A 7,423-nucleotide genomic window follows, 5' to 3' on the forward strand; every position below is an offset into this window, starting at 1 on the left:
ACACAAGATGGGACACTCATAACCCCCTTCAAGGAAAACATTGGCTGTCCATCAGCATGGATGATGCACAGCCTCCAGCTGTCTGCTCCTTTAGGGTCTGCCTCAGCCACAGAGAGTGACCTTGTCTGACCTAACATCTACAGCAGCCAACATCTGGTGTCTCAACAAGCGGAGGATATGAAGGGTTAACCATTCCAAGTTTGCCTGGTTTCTTTGATGGGCAATGTTCTCTCAGAGCTCCCAGTATGGTTGAATGAGGTTTTGTGGAGCCTGCATCACAGTTTCTTCTGCCAAATCCTGCTTCTTCCAGCTCCTTCTTAGTGCTGTTGATCCTCAATAAATATCTTGTACCACAGACACTAAATATCAAAGTTTATTTCTGGAGAGTCCAATGTTTTCCAGCATATCAGATGATACATATATCTCTCTCTCTGTGTCTCTCTCTCTCTCTCTCTCTCCCTCTCTCTCTCTCTCTCTCTCTCTCTATATATATATATATATATATACATATATATGTAGGCAAATGTACATATTCATATACATTCATTATTCATTGTTTGTTGTAAATCTCAAATTCTGTTTATGGCATAGAGAGAAGCCAAACTTCCCTCCACTAAAAAAATTGCCGCACAATCATGTACAACTTTGCAAGCATGTCAAGCATCAAGAAAATGAGGAAAATCCTTAGAGGTAAAGAATGCAGAGAAAGTCCCGATACTTTGAAAATACTAGAGAAAAACACAGGGAAAAAATACATGAGGATATAGTCAATAACTTTCTAAATAGAACTTCAATTGCTCATGAAATAAGAATGAAAATTGAAAATAGGATTGCATCAAATTACAAAGCTTCTGTGCATCAAAGAAAACAATTACCAGAATCAAGAGACAACCTACATAATGGGAGAATATCTTTGCCAGCTATTCAGCTGATAAAGGATTAATAGCCAGAATATATAAAGAGTTCAAAAATTAAACATCAAAAAAACCCAATCCATTTAATAAATGGGAAAATGAATTAAACAGTTCTCAAAGGGAATACAGATGGTCAAAAAATACATAAGGAAATATTCACATCCTGAACCATAAAGGAAATATGTATCAACACTACACTGAGTTTGCTGCAGTGGGATGGCGTGTTAGGGATGGTGGCCAGAGGCAATCATGGCAGCTAGACAACTACCACTCATGACTTGCCTCCCACTCTGCCAGCCCAGAGATATGCTTTGGGTTTAGCAACAGATACAAATTCCTAATGTGCCAGCAGTTCTAGCTGTGGCTGGCAGAGGCCAAGCAGACATTGGATTTGCCTGTCACAGATGAACAAATCCAGCAGATGAAATCAAACCTGGATAACATTGACTTCAAGATGGCAGTTAAAGAGAAACCATTACAACATGCACACACTTGGCCACTGCTGTTCAAAAGCTGCAGGCATTATTCATCTTGGTGCCACCTTCTGTTATACTGGAAACAATACAGACCTGATTATTCTTAGAAATGGGTTTGACTTGCTTTTGTCAAATCTTGCCAGAGTGATCCCTTGGCTTGCCAACTTTGCTAAGGAACACTGATCTACCTACATTAGGTTTCATGCATTTTCAGCCTGCTCAGCTGACCACAAGTGGGAAAGGTTGCTATCTTTGGATTCATGATCTTTTCCTGGATCTTGAGAACTTGAAGTGGTCTGTGATGACCTGTGCTTCTGGGAAGTGAAGGGTACCACTGGCACTCAGGCCAGCTTCCTGTAGTTCTTTGAGGGAGATCAACAAAAAGTGGAACAGCCGGACAAAATGATGACAGAAAAAGCAGTATTTAAGAAAGTTTTCACCATCTCAGGACGGATCTATAGACAAAAAGTGGTGGACATTGAGGGGCTGCTTGTGCTGGCTAGTTTGGGGGTGTTAGTGTACACGATTTGTATAGACAAATGCTCCCTGGTGAACTTCAAGAAGATGGAGGAACCCTTTGCAAAACAGCAGAATGTCTTAAGTGAGATGCCATACCAATGGAGATTAGTCAAAAAACTAAAAACATGCCTACCATACTATCCTGCTATACCACTCCTGGACATATATCTGAAGTATTTTAAGTCTGCATAGAATAGAAATTATTACACTCCAATATGTATTGTAATTGTAACATTAGTCATAATAATCATGTTATGGAATTAGCTAGGTGCATATCAACAGGTGAATAGATAAAGAAAATGTGGTATATATACACAATGCAGTATTAGTCATAAAGAAGAATGAAATTATGTTGTTTATAAGAGAATAGATGAAACAAGAAATCATGATGCTAATTGAAATAATCCATACAGAGACAACTATCACATGTTCTCCCTCACATGCATAAGCTACACCTAAAAATAAAAATACATGACATGAGTATAAAGTAGGGACTGGGGGAGAGACAAATGAGAAGGTGTAGGATGAAATAAGAGGGTGAAGTAGGGTAAATACGATCAAAGTACTTTATAGGCATGTACGAAAACAAAATAATAAAGCGGGTTAAAAATTGTTTACAAATGGGGAAGAAAGGACAAGAAAGAGTAATGTAAGTATGAATGTGATCAAAGCACATTGTATGCTTACATGAAAATATCACATTGAAACCCCTTTGTACAATCAACATATGGTAATAAAAATAAGTATTTTTTAAATGAAGAGAAGCAGTGTATCCTGGTTCAGGTAAAAAGTCTGATAGGAAACTTGATTAAAACTCCCAAAATACTTAAGGAAGAATATTTGATTCAGCAAAAGAATTTAGAACTAGCCATGTCCCTAAGTAAAGATATCAGAAATAGGGAAAGATATGTAGTAGGTTGTATAAGTGTTCACCAAATAATCCACTGTTTCTCCTTTAGTCTTCCTACCTATGGAAGGATGTGGCCCTTCCTGTTAGATTCAGAGATTCAAAATACGACGTACTTTGGTGAGTACAATGTGGCAGTGTTATGGATCATTTCTGGGCAGAAGATTTAAGAGAGTGGTTTACTAAGCCTTGTTTCTCCATGCCATGATGACTGGCAATATTCCAGAAAGAAGATTCTCTATCAGCATGTTTCCTGGAGTAACGATGAGATAGCACTGAGAAGTAGCCAATCCACAGTGGCCTTGTGACTTGAGTCAAAAATAAATCTTTATAATTTTATACAACTGAGATATAGGAGCTACTTGTTACTGAAGCAAAACTTTGTCAATCCTAAAAAAGAAATTTAATTTTATTCAGTATCTACTATAGTTACTATTCTATTGAATCCTGAAATCAACCCTGTTAGGCAAATAATTATTCCAGTTAGTGTTTTGATTTGTAAACAGCCAAAACTAAGACTGCTATTATAAGCAGAAAAAATGATTTGCTAATCATATTGTGCTGAGAATCTTTAAGAAGAACAAGGAATCAAATATGAAGAATAGATGAGAATAAACAAGAGAGGAAGAGCTCTTCCTGAATCACAACAACAGAAGCAGATTTCTTATCATGCTACTCCATGCACTGTCACTATTGAACCTCTGAACTCTCTGTCTGCCACAGAGAACTCAAATTAAGTGCTGAACTTCTCTATACCTAGAATACCTCTCTCCCAAAGAGTCAAAGCTTCTTGTAGAAGCATCCATGTGACTTAGCTTATATCCTGAATTATGCCAACAGTTGACACTAGGAATACCCACCCCTTCAAGTCAGCTTTCAAGTGAGAGATGGGGCCCTACCTCACAGTCTCTCTTTAGATTTGCCCAATAACAGGTATTTATATTCTAGGAGGACAAAGTTTCAATTATAATGCTATTTCCAGAACATACTTAAGAAAATAGAAGCTTGGAGAATTTAAGTGCCTAGTTCAAAACCATTTAAATTATTTTTAAGCTATAAGTAAGTAGAATCCCTAATTCAAGCAATAAAACATGCATTATCTCACACAAAAGTTTTTCTAAGTGAAGGGAAGGCTTCTGAATTGGTAGAATCAATTCTTTTATGATGCCATTACTTCTTGGAGTTCTTAGTCCTCATGTCCACAATCTCAGCTTTATATCAACAGTAGTACCTGTTATGGTTACAAGATGGTTACAGGAGCAATCAAAACACTCCTTTGTTCCGTTTCTGTAAGAGAAATTCTACCATATTCTCATCTGCTCCTTCTTGTTATGTCAAGTTATATCTCATGTTCACTCCCTGGAGATCGCCACATACTGATTAGCTTAAGCCTAACTCCTAAAATAATTGCTGGCAAGGGAAAATACATTAATATGACTAGTTGGATTATCATCAAACCTGAAGCTGAAGATTAGAGCACCCTTTTGAATCATATGTTCTTCATATAAGAAAGAAAAAGACTGAAGAATATTAGGGTTCTCTTAATAAATAAAGCTGAAATGTACACTTTGTTGGGCAACTAGCATCTGTGTTCTGCCTACACCTAATTCATATGATTTCAAAAGTGCTCAAATCTACATGAAATGCCCTCAAATATCCCTAAAAAAAGACTACCCAAAGTCTCATCTGGGTAATACATTCAAATTCAAGTCCATGATCTCTAGGTGGTAAATCAGTCATCCAAGGCCCAATATAGTACAATGACCCTAAACATGCTGATATAGCATAATTGAGGAAAAGGGACAACTGCAATGTTTTAGAAAACAAGAATGAGAAAAAATAAAAGGGCAATTATTCTATTTAATGCATCATACTCTGTTCACCAGGAACCGAAGAGGATGCCTGCTCTAGAAGTGAACTTAGTTCCATGATAAGCCAAGCTGGATGTCTTTGTTTCTATTCTCTCGGAAAATCTCCCATATGAGTTTTCCTCCAAAGCCAAAGCTGAGATGATCATTTTCCAGAATTTTCTCATAGGGTTTACACTGACAGTTAATTCAAAGTTGTATTGGTATAAGCATAGAGCAAGAGATTAAGCTTCTTGGCTAGGATTTCTCTTTTTTTGGCAGTAGAATGCACTTAAAACTGTAAGAGATACTTAAACTGTTTTTGCTAAAAAGCACTGACCCCTTACTTAGGCCCACAAATAAACTGAAAGCAAGAGAAAAGCTTGGCATTCCTGCTTCCATTTTGTATCTGTTTTGCTTGTGCCATTCTCTCTGCAGTCACTTTGCAATCACCTTGGGCTCTAAGAAGGACAGGACTAATAGATGACACCTTTATGACAAGGGACTGAAAGTACCCCTAAGGAACAGTAGAGCCTTGTAGGACAGAAGACCTCCCAAATAAGGACAATTGCCTACAATAAGGAGGCTTCACACTGGAACAAAAGTAGTCATCTTTTGGGAACCAGATTGCTACCCCTAAGTGATGACAATGATAACAACTTTACTGGAACCCTTGAGGAACAAAGACTCAGATAAGTCAACCAAGCCCCACCCAAACAATCCTGAGGGAATAAGCTAGTAGATGACCTGTATTCTACCACCTCTGACCACTAGAAGACACCTGTGACTGGGACTGTTTAACTATGCATATGTCTCTTTCCCTTCCCCAAGTTATTGTCTAGTTAAACCTAAAGCTTATGTCTGTACCCCAACTATGGCTGAAGATGAACTGAAGTGCTGTCTTCCCATGGCTGCCCATGCCACATAATAAACCTCCTTTCTCTGCCTTTCACCATGTCTCTTTATCTGGCTCGCAGTAGTGAGTGGCTTGACCTGACATGTGGAAGCCCAAGAGCTTGGGCCTGGGGTCTAAAACCTTGGTTTCAAAACCTCACTAAGCTTTTAGCCTTTTACTTTTAATCAGTTGTACCAGCTGGGAACCCCAACCAGAGATTTTTGTTAAGCCATAGTCTTTGAGTCTCAGATTATCACATTCCATTTTTGAGTTTTCACATTCTGTTGAAAAGTAACCATTATAGGGCATTCATGAAGGCAGCAGGAAAAGATAACTTACTCTAGCATCTAAAATTTTCTTGGATAATGCATTTTGTGTAGGAACATGATGAGTCCCAAAGTAAAACATATGGTAGTTTTATAGCAGGGAGAAGGACCAGAAGAGAAACAGACAGGCCTGTATTCTGATAAAGTAGTGGAGGAGTTAGGAATGGCAAAACAGAGAGATAAAATCTAAAGAATCCAAACATGAAGAAGGTCATGTAGCACTAGAGGTAGAAGGGCACTAGCACTAGGTTGAAGTAGCCTATAGAACTGCATATAACCATATATGGGTTAAACCTTGTTTTTTAAATTTTATTGCCTCTGTAACCTGCTTGCAAGGGTATATAAGGTGAGACTCCTTTGTTCTCGGGTCTCAGTTTTTGAACACAAGTCCACCGAGTCTGTGCTGGCACAATAAAGAATTACTTCCTAGTCTCAGAGTTTCATGTTCTAGTTTCCTATAACAGTTTAACAAAATGTTTTTCAATCACATAGCACAACAGTTGTCAACTACTTACACCCTCTTATTCATTTAACAATACTTCCTGAACACCTAGAGTCTACATCACCTATTGCTGCAGTAATGTTGTATGACAAACAACAATGGTAACTGAGAGGTAGATAAAAATACTCGTTATGTGCTTAGTTGTAGGTCTGCAAACTCAACTGAGGTAGAATTGATTGAGGCTTCGGATTGAGTCTGAGCACTCTTCAAAATATGTCCCATTCTGGCATTTATACTACAGGGAAAGCAATAGCTGGAACGTGTTCTTCTCCAATCAGCAGCAAGGGAAATGAAGACAAATACAACTTTATATTTTATCACTCTGCTCATATTGCATCTGGAAACATCTACCAAGAAAAGAAAGAAAATATCTAAGTCAAAACAAAAGAGGTGAATAAGTAAATTCACATTTATTAATCAGGTCTCTACAGAGAAACAGAGCCATGAGAGAGAGAGAGAGAGAGAGAGAGAGAGAGAGAGAGAGAGAGAGAGAGAGAGAGAGAGACTCCAGTGGTTATAGAGTCTGAGAAGTCTGAGAAGTCCCTGATCCATTTTCTGCAGAAGGGAGATCCAGGGAAGCTGGAGGTGTAGTTCCTGTGTGAAACAGAACACCTATGAATCGGGAGCACTGATGGTATGTGTCCCAGTCCAAGGAAAAGAGAAGATCAATGTCTCAGCTAAAGCAATCAGACATCTGCTTTTTTTTTTAATTTCTATTCAGGTCCTCAACAGATTGAATAATGTCCACCCACACTGGGGAAGGCAATCTTCATTACTCAGTGCACTGATTCAAATGCTAATCTCATCTGAAAAGACTGTCCCTGACACACTTAGAAATAATGTTTAGCCAAATTATCTGGGCACTCCATGACCTAGTCAAGTTGACACATAAAATTAACCATTAAATCATCCATCCATAATAAGTCCATAGTAAGAACATACATGTATAATACTACTGTACATGCTGAATAAGATCAGCAATTTAATCTACCATATCTGCTGCATACCAAGTGGTATTATAAATACTAAGAAAACAG

At 38.1% G+C, this 7,423-nt stretch overlaps 1 pseudogene; it reads left to right on the forward strand.

The window, feature by feature from the left end:
* Positions 1-1,144: 1,144 nt before the first annotated feature.
* Positions 1,145-2,101, forward strand: LOC109675614 (adenylosuccinate lyase-like; annotated as a pseudogene).
* Positions 2,102-7,423: the final 5,322 nt, after the last annotated feature.

The sequence above is a fragment of the Castor canadensis genome, chromosome X (assembly GCF_047511655.1).
Source record: "Castor canadensis chromosome X, mCasCan1.hap1v2, whole genome shotgun sequence".
Classification (NCBI taxonomy): domain Eukaryota; kingdom Metazoa; phylum Chordata; class Mammalia; order Rodentia; family Castoridae; genus Castor; species Castor canadensis.